The sequence below is a fragment of the Paroedura picta genome, chromosome 9, assembly GCF_049243985.1.
Source record: "Paroedura picta isolate Pp20150507F chromosome 9, Ppicta_v3.0, whole genome shotgun sequence".
In the NCBI taxonomy this organism is placed as follows: domain Eukaryota; kingdom Metazoa; phylum Chordata; class Lepidosauria; order Squamata; family Gekkonidae; genus Paroedura; species Paroedura picta.
In genome coordinates this window covers 22,178,903-22,192,768 of record NC_135377.1, presented here as the reverse complement: position 1 = coordinate 22,192,768, position 13,866 = coordinate 22,178,903, and the positions used below count along the sequence as shown (strand labels likewise).

At 45.5% G+C, this 13,866-nt stretch overlaps 1 long non-coding RNA gene across 2 annotated transcripts in view; it reads left to right on the top strand.

The window, feature by feature from the left end:
* Positions 1 to 12,731, top strand: part of LOC143844570 (uncharacterized) — a 58,195-nt gene extending 45,464 nt beyond the window's left edge. For both annotated transcript variants that reach the window (XR_013234039.1, XR_013234038.1), the window contains 2 exons: positions 7,577 to 7,710; positions 12,193 to 12,731. This is a non-coding gene — a long non-coding RNA (uncharacterized LOC143844570). The remainder of the gene's footprint in view (positions 1 to 7,576; positions 7,711 to 12,192) is intronic.
* The last annotated feature ends 1,135 nt before the right edge of the window (positions 12,732 to 13,866 follow it).

The window sequence follows — 13,866 nt, the reverse complement described above, 5'->3', positions numbered from 1 at the left end:
GCAGAGAGGACGGGAGAGTGATTGTAAGGTTATAAAAATCAACTCTTCCTCTTCTCCTCCTCTCTTTCATAAACCCTACTGAGATGAAATTTCAATGATAGTGTGTCATGCAACTCACCCACTCCGAATTCCTGGTAGATTGTCTCTCATTCCAATAATAAAGAACAGTGTGAATAAAGCTACTTCATGAAGAGGAAAAGTGTTCTGTCCCACAGCCCGAGGTGACTAGCTGTCAACAGAGAGTGTCCAACACAAGCCAAACTCTTTTTTAGCTAAAAGCTGCCTCGCTGGACAGAACAAAAATGAAGACAAACTTTATGCTCACAGATCTGGAGCACAGATCTCAGACTCTATTAATGTACTTTAATATCTTGTATTTTGCTTTTAAGAAAACCGTCAGTGAAGACTGCTCTCTTTTTGTTCACTGAAGACACTCCTGTAGTTGACTGCATTGTTTCTAAACCACAGCTCTGCAGAGCCCTTAAATTTATAGGACAAACCTGTGACGTAAATCAGTAATGAACTGCCCTTTTAAACTCTGTTATAACAGAATGTTGTACTGTTCATGAATAATGAAAGAAAGAAGAAAGCTCAAGAGAAACATTAGAACCGCAGGGTATGCAATATTGCATCTCCACTGACACCTCTGAGGTAGCTCTCGCAAACTTATTTATCCTGCTACTCGACGAAAATGATGCATGGCATTCACCATGGCAACGCTTCCATCATACGTTCACATATTGCCTTAGATGTGTGGGCCACTTTCTTAAAAAAACAAATACATACCAAGACATCGATGTCACATGGACTCCTATTCATTTCACGGCGCTTTGATGTCAAAATATGTACCTCAGACAGAGACATCTTTTGCTTTGTTAACATATTGCTGTTCTGTCTTAGAGCGCTCAGTGGCAATGATTTATTTCGGGCCGAAGCCTCTGGTTGCCCTATTGCCTTCCAAAAGAAGCCCATCATTACTGGATCACCCTGGACCAAGGCTCTTTTTGCTCCACTCACTGGTGAGGGAAGCTGTGCAAAAAGAGACCTGAGCTATGTTTAGGGGAATCCCTGAAAACACTGAGGAAAAATGTAATTCTCTAGGCTAATGCATAATAATGAACAGGAGTTTGTTTACTGATGAAAGTAGATGAGTTCTCCCCCATAGAGACCATCATACTGAGAGAGAGAGACAGAGACAGAGACAGAGACAGAGAGACAGAGAGAGATTCCCATTTTGATTCTGATTTGAGACAGAGGGTTGCTGAGGCATTACCCATTCTGTGCTTCCCTGGTAATGTTCGTCATGGCCAGTTCCAGGTTTCTGAGGCTCCTGGCAAAATGTTATCTTCCTCTGCCCCCCATGTACATCTCACTCTCATGTGCACAAGAGTGCACACACACACACAGAACAAAAATTGTTTCATGTTCCTTCAGTCCCTGATGGGACAGTGGCAAGGAGATACCGGATGATAGTTACCACTATGGAATTTTAGAATTGTCACCGCCACAAGGTTTTTTTAATGGGTGTTTTAATGGGATAATATTTTTAATGGGATAATTTTTATTGGGGTTTTTATCTGTGACCTGCTGTGAGCCAGCTTGCTGGGTGTAGCGGGATATAAATTTGATAGATGATAGATAGATAGATAGATAGATAGATAGATAGATAGATAGATAGATAGATAGATAGATAGATAGGTGAGAAGAAGAGTTGGTTTTTATATGCTGCTTTTCTCTACCTGAAGGAGTCTCAAAGCAGCTTATAATTGCCTCCCTTTTTGTCTCCCCTCAACAGACACCCTGTGAGGTGGGTGAGGCTGAGGGAGCCCTGATATTACTTCTTGGTCAGAACAGCTTTATCAGAGCTGTGGCCAGCCCAAGATCGCCCAGCTGGCTGCATGTGGAGGAGGAGCTGGGAATCAGGACTACAATCTATGTCTTTCCTGCTAGCTTCTCTCTAGTTGCACCAGGCTGAAGTGATGCCACAGATTTTACACGCATGAACATTTTGCAGATCCAAATAGATTGCTGAAGGCTTCTCAGGCAGGCACCAAAGGGTAGGGATATTTAAAGCACATTTCCTGAATGTAGGACTGATTTACATGAGTTGTGACTGATTTGACTGCCTAAATACTTTTCTGCCAGCTGGAGCAGCAGTGTGGCCAAAGAAGAGCAGAACACTGGCTGGCTGGCTGGCTGAAACACAGATTGCCCTCTGCAGCACTATTAGGAAGGAATAGAGCGAAACAACCAGCCAAACAGCAATGAATGGCTCAGCGGATTATATACTCCGTTGAACAATAGGCTCCTTGTTCAAAACTAGTGGGTTTCTGAGCATCCCTAACTTGGATCCTAGAGTGGTGAGATTGAAAAGTCTTCAAGATGGTGCCTGCAGCCTAGAGAGGCCAACTGAATCACTCTCATTTAGCACCAGATTGAACAAGATGGCTCTGAATAAAGGAAACCAAACTCTGACACCATCTGGAACGCTCTTTAGTTTGATTGCCCAGGTCCTAATCAAAGCTATTTCACAGATTTCAGGCCTCTTTCTTAGTGACAATTTTTTTTTTAAGGTGGTGTCAAATGCATGTCAGTGGAGGGAAATATGAGGCAGGGAGTAGGCTTTGAGTGGCCAACCTCCAGGTGGGGCCCAGAGATCTCCTGGAAATGCAATTGATATCCAGACGACAGAAGTCAGTTCCCCTAGAGAGTAGTTCCCCTGGCTACTTTGGAGGGTGGACTCGGTGGCATTACAGAAGAGTTGTTTTTATACTCTGCTTTTCACTGCCCAAAGGAGTCTCAAAGCGGCTTACAATTGCCTTCCCTTTCCTCTCTCCACGACAGACACACTGTGAGATAGGTGGGGCTGAGAGAGCCCTGATGTTACTGCTCTGTGAGAACAGGACTATTAGGGCTGTGACGGGCTGCAGGTCATTCGGCTGGCTGCACGTGGAGGAGGAGCAGGAAACCGAACTCAACTTGCCAGATTAGAAGCCACTGCTCTTAACCACTGCAGCAAGCTGGCATATCCAGGTGATGTCCCTGCTCTCTCCAAGCCCTGCCTTCCCCAGGTTTCACCCCAAATCTCCAGGAATGACTCAGCTTGGAGTCGTCAACCCTAAGTGCTCCGCAGCAACCAGAAAATATATAATTTAATAACTACAGTAAATTATAATATTAAAAACAGATTGAATAACTTCACGCTCTCCTATCATGGGAGAGAAAGACGGAACTCATAAAGATGGTTCTTATATTCCAAGCATCTTAGGGTGACAGAAAGTTTAGTATCCACTGTACGATTGGAGGCAGTGAACTCAAGCAGTTAATAGTTTGCCAGCTCTGGGCTGGGAAATACCTGGAGACTTTAGGGGTGGAGCCAGGAGTGGGCGGGATTCAGAGCAGGGAGGGACCTCAGTATACTGCTATGGAGCCCACCCTCCAAATCAGCCATTTTCTTCAATTGATCTCTGTCACCTGGATGTGAACTGTAAAAGCAGAGAATCATCAGGGCCTACCTGGAGGCGGGCATCCCTAGCAGGGAGAACCACGTCTGAACCCGCACTTTGCCCTAGAAGCTTTCTGGGTGGCCTTGGGCAAGTTCCTCTCTCTCAGCCTAGCCTGCCTCACAGGGTTGTTGTTGTGAAGAGGGGAGAATAATGGCATAAGCCACTTTGAACTCCCTCCCCAGAAGAAAAGCGGAAAAGATGGACATGGGGATAGCTTGTAGATGCAATAGATATTTTCAGATTCTTAAGCCCCCCCCCCCCCCGTCATCATATATTCACCCCATGGCTCAAGGAAAGGTTCTCACCTGGTGGTTCACTTAGCCATTCATATTTGTCATGTCCTTTGAAGGCTGGTTTGAAATTTAGCAGAACCCATGTTTTTAATAAATCTTAAGGAGAGACCCCTTTATGTGAATTAAAGTATAAAGTCACTCCTTGGAGGTTTCTTAAATGTTCCAAATATAGTTCCCAGGCCTCTGCCAAAATTGACATGGCCAGAATTTCCATGGAAAGCATTATCAGTATGGAAGGGTTGATGCCAGTCCGCGTACAAATAATGGCTATTCAGACCTTACTCCCCTTCCTACTTCAGCTGATTTGTGACAGAGTCTTTTGGAAGGGGAGGGAATTATTAGGTTTGTGAAATGAAATCATGCCCTCCAATTCAGGAGAAGATCACCAAGGCTTTCAAAAAAGCCTTTGACAAATATGTCTCACCAGAGACTCTTAAGGAAACCAGGCAGTCATGGACTGAGATGTGAAGTGCCGTCATGAGCTAGAAACTGGCAGAGGGAAAGAAAGCAAAAGCCAAGGAAAAAATTATCAGCTGTAAATATGGCAGAAAGTGAGTACCTTTCCAAGGGCCAAGGTTTGTGATGGACAATATGGAGAAGCACCCAGCACAACATGCCAAATGGCCGTGTAGAACAGCCAAGTGAAATGAAATGGGGACAAATGGAAAATGGTGCCCATCTTTGGAGTTCAATTTTGCCTTTTGCTTAAGAAATGTATTGGTTCTTACTGTTAAAAACAAGTCAGAAGACAACTTACAACAATGTAGAATCAAGAATAAAACACAAATATTTACAGTGTGATCCTAAGCCCTGTCTCTGAGTCGCCTGGGATGGTGATTAAACTCTTTGCTGGCATATCCCAAAGATACACAGGTTTATATTCAGGGATTGTCGTGTCACCACACTGCACTGGCATTGGCCCAGTGTAACTCTGCCAACAGTATAGACTTAGTTGGGGTCAAAGGGTGGAGTGGGGCTTAGTCAACTTCCTAAACCTTCCCAACCCTGGACACCTCCCTGATTCTAGGAAAACATTATGCTAGCAACAACCTTATGTATGTGCTGTCAAGTTGTAACCAACCTATGGTGACCTCAGCAAGAGGTTCTCAAGGCGAGTGAGAAGTAGAGATGGTTTGCCATTGCCTTCCTTTGCAGAGTCTTCCTTACTGTACTACTCTTCGTACTGACTCTGCTTAGCTTCCCAGATCTGAGGGGATTGAGCTATACTGTACCATTCCACATCTGCAGAAACAGCCTGAGTATAGCATTTAAGATACGGTCGAAACACCTATGGATACGAGACAATATAATGTCTCCCCCACCACCACCACCAAAAAAAAAAAGCTCTGGCACAACTTATGGCTCCATCTACACCTATCCAGTCTTTGTGTTTTCTGGGGAGTAACACCAGGACTTAGGGCCATTTCCCACGGCTTAAAAATAGCACAATGGTTGCTAATTGAAAACGCTACTAATTTGGCATTACCCACGACGTCGTAGACAATCTGCAACACTCCTGAAACCGATCAGCAATAAGCGCTTCGTTTTAGCGCTTTCAGGGAAATCCAGAAAAGTGGATTCACCCTCCGGATAGCGATACACTCCTGCAACCAATCTGCAACACTAGCGCTAAAGACCTGTGCGTTACCATTGTTGCTGGTTCTTCAAAGCCCCTCCCCCTGGCTCTCTCCTCCAAACTTCCGGCGAAGCGATCGCCATTTTTTTTTCTCGGAGCGAGCGGGGATAAACGCACCGGCGAGCCTCTTTCTGTTTAGAGGCTTCCCTGGCTTCATTCCTTCACCTTTAGTCACTAAGCACAAACCACTTAAAAGCCCGTTTGCTGGAATAAAGTCCCTTTATTTTTTACACATAAATTCAGCCGAAAATCGAGCCCGTGAGAAGGGGGGGGGGAATTTTTTTTTATCACTCGAGCCAGCGTGCAAACGATCATACAATCAAACGACAGCTCACATTAGGCAGCTGGATGGGTCTCTCCGTAGCAAAGAATCTACACAGATTCGTTGCTATGGGTCTGTTTTTTTTTTTAAAAACCTTTCTTAAAGGGAAAGGGGCTGTTTGGGAGCATGCTAACGGCTGCCCATTGGCTGCTTGACGGCCAGGGGCGGGACGAGCTTGGCAATAGCGCTTCCTTTCTAGCGATTTCTGCCGAGACCGGAAGCCTGTGGGAAACGCTAAAAAACGCAACTGATTCCACTACAAAGCCAGGTGTGCAAAACGACGAATTCCACTATTTTAAATGGCGATTTTTCCTTCCGCAAACAATTTGCAACAAAGATCCCCGTGCGAAAAGGCCCTTAGTTTTGCATGTACTTTGTGCCTCCCTGACACGTGCCAGCTCCACAGGGTGGTGGCAGGCATGAAAACAAGCCTAGGGAGGAGGGGCAAAAGCTGCTTCTTCCCGTGTGCTCGGGCCCCAGCCTGGTGGAATGAGCTGCCGGAATTGTCAGCTTTCTGCAGGGCCTGTAAGATGGAGCTCTTTCACCAGGCGTATGGCTCAGGCCAGGGTGGGGTCTCGGAGTCATCATCGGAAGATCCCTTTATGATGTGTGTTAGATCAGAACCCTAGATCCCACTGGAAGAGCTATTTGACCCATGTGCTTGAAGGGGGGGTTAGAATCCTTATTGATCGCCAATGCTTTAGGATGCTTTGGGCTGATCCTGCGTTGAGCAGGGGGTTGGACTAGATGGCCTGTATGGCCCCTTCCAACTCTATGATTCTGTGATTCGGCCATCCAGTTAATGTGTTAGGGGTGTTTTAGGGGTTTTTATTGTGTTTTCATTGTTATTGTAAACCACCGCGAGTCTCTGGAGAGTGGCATTATATAAGTTTAAAATCAATCAATCAATCAATAAAATAGTTACAAGTAGAAAAGAGCCCCAGACTGATTCCACAGTTATGATTTGCTGGCATGTTTTCACTTTATTGGATTTTAAATGTAGACTCCAAATTTGCACCTGGCATTTTGCATCTGTGGTTTTCTCCCAGCACTAATCAGGAGTCCAAGAACAGAGTGTTTTCTGCATTTTTAGAATCATAGAATAATAGAGTTGGAAGGGACCTCATGGGTCATCTAGTCCAACCCCCTGCACTATGCAGGACACTCACAACCCACTCATCCACTGTAACCTGCCACCCCCCTTTGTCAGGAGAGTGGTGGTCATGCCTCCCCCACTTTCTTTGGCCTGAGCATGTGCAATAATGCGCTTGCACCATAACACGATTTAAAAATTGCACCACCAAGCAAGGGGTGGGGAAAGTTGTTGTATTGATGTGCATTTAATCACCACGCATGCATGGATACAAAGCATGTTGGTCATCTTTCCACTATTGTATTTTGTTAAGGGGTAAGTGGGCGGAGAGTGGGCGGGGCCGGTCTAGGCGAAGATTGGCTGGACCTTTGTCCACACTTCCTGCTGTCTTTCCCTCCAGAAGATGAACCTTAGCCAGTTAGACAGGCAGGGCTATCTCTCTGGTTCCTTCTTTACAAAGTTGTTTCTAACTCAATAAAATTATTTTAGCCGGTGTTTTGATCCTCTTTACATAGATAAATTCTGCCAGCGCTGAACACTACCCCAAAATGGTAGCGGAAACAGCAGAAAAGGAGAGGAGAGGCCCTGGAGGCATGATAATATTTAGCACTATGCCATTCAGTTGGCGTAACGCTATTTTTCCTGGTGTGCGGAAATGCCCTGTATATTTTAGCAGTCAGTTTGTGATCTGTCAGTATGAACTTGACTTCTGCTGCTTCCTTCCAGGCAAAGCATCATCAACCTTTCTTCTTACACACTGAGTTGTTTAGACACAGCCTCCCTGGACGAACGCCTGTTGTCTGGCACACTCCACTCTCCTCAGACAGATGCAAATGGAAGGAAAGAGCCTATTCCTGTCAGTGAGTATATTTAAAGCCATACTTGCTTTCCAGGGAACGGATCAATTTGACACATAATGTCATTCGGTCATGAGCAGGATGAAGTGTGGAGGACACAGAGAAAGCTTTGGACTTTGGGGAGAGCACTGGCTAAGGGAAAACCTATGATGGACTGCGCTAATGTTCAAATATGCCTTTGAAGTCAGTGGTCCTTGCGGGAAAACCAGGATGTCCAGAAACCGCCATGTTCAAAATCCGGCCAGTAGGTTCTTTTGATTCCCACTGATGTAAAGTCTTTGAAAATCCAACTCTTCCAAAAAGGAAAGGCTTTCTTGAGGAGCTGTTTTGTTTTTCCCCCTTCCTTTTAAACAAAAAACACAGTTATAAACAAAACAAAAAAAACATGGTGATAACCAGAGAAAAACTGCAAATGTTCTGTGTATCAAAGTATCAGGAATATAAGTATGGGGTGAGGGGGGCTTAGGAAAAAACATGTTCTCCACTCGCTGGAACACAAAGCTGCATTACATCATGGGAGGTTCCATCCTCCTTTCAAATCTGACCTTTAGATTCAGCTGACCAAACTGTTCAACTTTAGTCCTGCAGCTGTGGCATGGGGAAGACTGGTCTACTTTACAGGGATGTTGTCAGGAGTTCCAAAAGATAACACATTCAAAGAGCCTTAAACACTGAGAGTTTTATGCAATTCCTATATATTATTAGAAATTAATATTTTTTTATTATCTGGCATTGTGAGTTGTGATTTATAGAATAGCCCCGCAAAACCCAGTGGCCTCGATTCACTCCAACTAGAAATCAAATCCTGTAGGAATGAGTGAAAAATTCGTTGCCAATATCTGTCTGCAGTTTTAAGAGGGTTATAACCCCAGGTCATAATGGAAATAGTGCAAGAGGGTAAATTATTTTAAAAAAACCCCAAAGGCATCTGGTCCCTTTGTTGAAACGCTTGGAAAGCAGCCAGGGGGCCCAGGCTCCATTTACAGTGAAGTCATTTTTGTGTATTTCTCCCAAAAAGCAGACGACATTCTCAAGAACAACGAAAATATCTGACATTAAAACTTCATGGTTATAATGTGTTCCAGTAAACAGAAGATCTCAAAAGGAAGAAAGGCCACCAGCTGAGATATTTGTTAACAGATTTACTGTTTGTGTTACGAAGGAGATATGGCATCATCGACAGGTCAGGTTGACAAAGAGGACTGAGTGACGCACTTCTGCGCGGATTGCCTGTCAGCTCTCTTGCCGTCACAGCGTTGCCATCAAATCCAGCCACGATAATGTTTTGGCCATGGAGTCGCCAGCAAGGAGAGGCAGCCCCCACCCCCGTCCTCTTAGATGGGTGAGATAGAAGAGGAGTAAAAAGGAGCGAATTTTAAAAGGAAGGCATTGTGGAAGGAGGTGCATGCCCCATGTTCCTCAATCGGGCAAATAATCACGCTCACTCTTGTGCATTTACATTTATATATTTATTGATTTACTGGTCAAAAAGCCCACTGCAGCTGTCAATGCAGCAGGTGCTAGCGGGGTAGTGGGTGGTTTGGGGGGGGAGGTGGCATGCTGGTGGAGAGGCCGGTCCATGAGGTGCAGACTGCTCCAGTGCACAGAAGTCTGGGTGTGCTGAAGGCAAGCCTCTCAAGGTTTGGCTTTGGCAGGCCAGGCAGTCCCCTTACCTTCCCCACCCCACCAAGTGCAGAAGGCTAGGCGTGCTGGAACAGGAATATCAGGGCTCTCTCAGCCTCCCCTCCCTCACAGGGTGTCTGCTGTGGGGAGAGGAAAGGGAAGGTGATTATAAGCCGCTTTGAGACTCCTTCAGGTAGAGAAAAGTGGCATATAAGAACCAACTCTTCTTTTTCAGTAATATCAGGGCTCTCTCAGCCTCACCCACCTCACAGGGTGTCTGTTGTGGGGAGAGGAAAGGGAAGGTGACTGTAAGCCGCTTTGAGACTCCTTCAGGTAGAGAAAAGTGGCATATAAGAACCAACTCTTCTTCTTTGAGCACCGGCTGGGTGGTGGCAGGCAGGCCCCTCAGCCACCCACCCCCAGACCGGGGCCCCTGACACTGACCTGCTTCCCTGGCAATGTCCAGTGGCTAAATGGTGGCCACAGGCTTCGCTGGGTTTGTGGATGGGCTGACCTGAGGGTGGCTGGCCAATCAGAAGGTGCACAGGATGGACAGGGTCCTGGACAGTCTCCACCCAGGAGGCTGCTTCCAAAATATTAAACGGAGCAAAAAGTGTTAAAGATAAAGCCCTGGGACAAATACTTTAGGTAATTCTAAAGCATGGCATAAATATGAGTTTTTAAATTACAGCCTGTTTCTCGGAGTATTCGGGAAGTCCTCAAAACGTCTTAATACATTGCAGCACTGGTTACGAAGCCTGAATGCTACCCCTTATGGAATCACAAGTCTTGATATTTTAAAAAATTAACCTCATTCCTGATTTGGGGAGGGGGACTTTAGAAGCATGCTTTGTGCTTAGAAGCATGCTTTTTTTTTGGTGTGGGGGGGAATTATTTCTGGCATCACCTGCATGCTTGTCCGCCTATTCGTTGCTCCAGGATGTTAGACCTTTAAAAAAAGAAATTCCCATCCCTGGGAACAAGGGAGAGGGAGGCGGGTGCAAGGACAGGATGAGACAGGTGCCTTTAGTACATTTGAGCCTCCATACCTTCCCTCTGCTGGTTGCCTGCTGGTTGCTCTCCTATAGCTTGTGCTAAATAGGCTGGGGAATCCAGTTTATGCGATTCCCCAACTAGCGCTTTAAAATTGAGGACCTCATATGAAGGGGGCAGAATATAACAACTACTTAAGGTAAGCATTTCACTACCTTTAAAGGGTGCGGAAATGCCCCAGGTTACCCAGGGGGTTACATAGCTAAGCAGGGATTTGAACGACTATCTTTCGATCCTAGCATGATGTTCTTAACTATAATGGTGCACCCACAGAATACATGAGTTTTGAGGAGAGTTGGAGGCATTTTTTGCCTGCTGATAAACCTCTGTGTTTTGGAATGAGCAGATCCTGGTTTGGACTGTCTTCTGCACATTGCCAGTTAATGTGGTAGAGAAAACAGCTCAGGATTTTATCCATCTTGCTTTGTTTAGCTGGTCATGTCCCAGTTTCCTGAGTATTTATCTCTTCTCCACTAGATGTCCTTCTCTATGTACACAACATCACACTCCAGTAAGAGAAAAGAGATTTATCAAGAAATGGAATGAGCAGGGCGGTCTCCCCGGAAGCCTCTTTGCCACCCCCTCTTGGAATGAAATGTTTGGTTTCCAATAAACTGCAAAACGAAGTTAGACACAATTGATTTGCCTGGAAGCAAATATATAAATGATTTCCTCTTATGACACCAGCTAGATCAGAAAAGTTGCTGCACAGGTATCAGGATCTGACAATTGTTTGGGAGGAACGAAAGCATCAGATTGGGAGGTTGTACAAATCATACTGCTGAACCATACCTGCCAGCAGGGAGTCATGATAATTGTAGTCTATGGACATCTGGAAAATCACAGTTCGACCACCCCTCTCCGAGTTAGATGCTCTAACCCAGTGGTTATCAACCTGGGGATCAGGACCCCTTTGGGGGTCAAATGACCCTTTCACAGGGGTCACGGCAGGGCAAGCAGCTTGACTGGACGGGAGGGCGCCATCCACACAACAGCCTTGTGGGGTAGATCGAGATAGAGGGTTTGTCTGAGCGAGATCGGCATGGTGGGACAAGAGGCAGAGCTGAACTGAGAAACCCCAGAAAAAAACCAATTTATATACCATCATGAACAATGGATCTTCACGCCCATTGGTCAGTTTCAGTTTAATTTCTTGAAAGAACACTTGCATAAGTTTATGGTTGGGGGTCAGCTCAACACGAGGAACTGCATTGAAGGGTCGCGGCATTAGGAAGGTTCTCCCCGAAAGAACCACTGGTCTAACCACTCACCAATTTCTTGTCTGGAGATGATATCCATAGTTTTTAGACTAAGGCACTGAGACAAAATGTAGCTTGTTCTATTCCTCCATTGGTCTCTTGCCCAGCATTCCTCTTTCCTGGGACCAGAAACTTCGTCCCAAAGCAAGTAAGAGAAGCTGAAGAAGACTATCGTTTAGTCCAGGGGTAGTCAAACTTCGACCCTCCAGATGTCCATGGACCACAATTCCCAGAAGCCCCTGCCAGCGAATGCTGGCAGGGGCTTCTGGGAATTGTAGTCCATGGACATCTGGAGGGCCGCAGTTTGACTACCCCTGGTTTAGTCATTGCTTCCTGCCTCAGTCTCTCAAGTGATTTTAAGGTATAAACACCATCTCTGGAAAAGAATCTGGCAACCCCTTTTCTAAGCTCATAGTGTTGCCAACAGACCTGGAGAAAAGTGTCCTGTCCCTTTGACACAGGCTTAATGTATGGGGAATGGCAGTCGAATGTTTTTGTGGTATGGAGGTGAATATTTACCCCAGCCCATTAAGCTTCTATTTTTCTTTAGACCTGCTGGCAGCCATGGAACAGACCACCTGTTGAATCTGTGATCTGCAAACAGCCACCACAATGAAGGAAAGGAAAGAAATGTGGCCATTCTAATCCCTGTCCTCATCTTTATAGCCATTTTTGGGATGTGAGGCGAAGTGAAATTTATAGCCAACGTGTTGGTATTTAGAAGAACCAAGCCTCAAAAAGTTGTTCATGAAGAACCCAGACCACGCCTGATTTTTCCATCCGACCTCTACATGTTCTTATTTTGGTACGAAAAGCCACAAAGAGCCGGCAGGATGGGAGCCGTAATTCATCACCCGTCCCCAATACAAAGCCGGGCTTCTTTATGACGTCCAATTTCCTTTCAATAGTGGGATTAGTGGCTCCATTGGCTTTGGGCACTAATCAAGATTTAAAGCTATGAAAAGAAATAAAAGATATTCATGGGTGTTCCCATGAGTAGCAAGAAGATTTTTTTAAAAAAAACCTCTTTTCCCACCAAATATTTAATACTCATGATTTTCAAATGACTGCAATCTTGAATTTTATGAGTTCAGTTGAATGCAAATGAATAAACATGGATATCACTGTGGTCATCGCCAGCTGTGAATTTTTTTTTAAATAATAAAGTGACTTATATGTAGCCTTTTCAGGTGCCGATGGAGTTGTCAGCTTATAAGGGTGATGTTTTTCTTGGTGGGCTTTCCACTCCCTCTTCAGTCTTGGCTCACTTTAAACAGCTTTAGTAACACATAAAAAAGAGAAAAGAACCTGCAAACTAAGCTGGCGGACTGGCTTTCCTGTAAATGTATATATGCTACAGTTTGATGAACTCTCCTGTTGAAGCAGGATCTTACGGCTCAGCCAGCTGGCAGAGGACCTGGCAAGGTTGGAGGCATCACTCAGCATCCCTGCTTTTCACATGGCTGAGCCCTGGGATGATCCAAGCAATTCTGTGGCTCTAAGCAAGGAGCGTGGGTCCAGAGGAGGGCATGTCAGCAGGGCCGGATTTTCCTATAGGCTAACTAGGCTTCAGCCTAGGGCCTCAAGATCAAGAGGGGCCGATATTCCACATTTTAAAATAAAGGTTAGTACCAATCACAACATGTTTCATTTAACATATCCTAACCCCGCCCGCGGCGCTACAGGCGCCGCGGACTAAATAAAATTGTAAGGGCTTAGGGGGAGGAGTTAGGGCAGGCTCTGTCCGGGATGAGGAAGGGTGCCGATTGGCCCCTTCCTCCGGACAGACCATCGGCGGGGCCAATCGGCAGGCGCAAAGCGCCTGCCGATTGGCCTCTCCGATTCCCGCCCTGCCGACAAGGGAGCTTGTGTTTGACAAAACTCTATGGTACAAATGACTTCTAACATATAGTTTGAACTCAGATAAGCCCCCATTGCTGGCAACATGATTTCACTTCCAGTGCATGCTGGCCTAGGCCTCTCTTTGCTCCTGTAAGTCCCCTACCCACACCCCAGTGTTGCTAGTGGGTATCTCATAACCCTATACCAAATTCTGTTAAAATAAACCAAGTCAATAGTCCCACAGAAGGTATGACGAGAGTCAGAATGGACACGAGGCCATCAGTCAGCCCCTTTAATAAATGAGAGGCATAGAAGTGGAATTTGCAAGTTAAGAAAGGCCTCTATAATCCTTTTCCCAGATGATTTATGTACACAAGCCAAG